Consider the following 1,075-nt stretch of genomic DNA (forward strand, 5'->3'; position numbering starts at 1 on the left):
GCATGCGATGCGACCGATGCGATTTACATTTTAACATGTATTTCTATGTGAAATCGCATCGGTCGCCATTATAATGGCATGCGATGCCCGCGATGGGCGCCGTTCTAGGTAAAGAGTACCCAAAAAAGCCCCAAAACCTTTCTTTGGAGAATAAATTGTGAATGTTTCTATAAACGTGGGGCAATAAATGATCCCTCAGGTTTTTCTGTTACAGTTCTACCTGGAAAATCATTTTTTTTTAAATATTATTTCAAAACTGGATTCGTCTAATTGGACACTGATAAAAGTGGAGGAAATAAACATTTACCACCCACATATAGTGTCAAATTATTTGCTAAATGTTTCATCTAATATTGTCAGTTGTCTTTGAAGAGTAGATGATTCAACACCAATGTATATTTGTATTTGTTACTCATTTGATAATAAAAATACGTGTAGGGTCTCCTTTTAGACAGTCAAAAAGGAAATGAGAAAACAAAGAATGTATTATTTATGTGTACAATATTATGGGCAGCGATGAAGCGTAGTCTGCTGATGCGACATGATTTGGGCAGGATGATTCTGACATCACTGTCTGGGACCAGCTGGAGTGGTCAGTGGTCACTGGGATATGGTTTGCTAGATGCGGTTCATTCTTTGATGTGCTCATAAAGTGGCTGTGGGTTTTATTTGTTTTTGTCTATGCCAGTGTCTGACTGACAAGCTAGTCTATGTGCGTGTAGTTCTTACAGTTTTTATACAATCCATGTATGTTCTAGAATTCTGCCTGCTTTTATCTTATGTGCATAAAACGTGTTCCTAGAATGTTAAATCATTATTGTGCTTTTTCACCTATATCCGCCTTTTTGATTGCTACAATAAACATGATAAAACACAGAAAAGAAACAGTAAAGGAAAGCTCTATTACATGTCACATTATTAGGTCAATCCATAAATGAACCACAGATTCTGTCGGTCCTCTGGACCACACACAGTGCAGGTCTCCTTACAGAATCAAGTGGAATAATTTGCTCCACCTGTGGATCTTTTGTGTCAGTCAGTAATTAGTGCACCTGTTGGGTGATCTGGATAACGT

The 1,075-nt window shown here is 37.8% G+C and overlaps 1 protein-coding gene across 1 annotated transcript in view; it reads left to right on the forward strand.

Moving 5' to 3' along the window:
* TIMCC (TIM double twin CX3C motif chaperone) overlaps positions 1-442 on the forward strand; it is a 9,036-nt gene extending 8,594 nt beyond the window's left edge. The window contains exon 3 of the mRNA XM_083184535.1: positions 1-442. This exon is cut by the window's left edge and continues 1,538 nt beyond it. The gene's annotated coding sequence lies outside the window, so the exon portion shown is untranslated.
* Positions 443-1,075: the final 633 nt, after the last annotated feature.

Source organism: Crinia signifera, chromosome 4, assembly GCF_055691185.1.
Source record: "Crinia signifera chromosome 4, ASM5569118v1, whole genome shotgun sequence".
Lineage (NCBI taxonomy): Eukaryota > Metazoa > Chordata > Amphibia > Anura > Myobatrachidae > Crinia > Crinia signifera.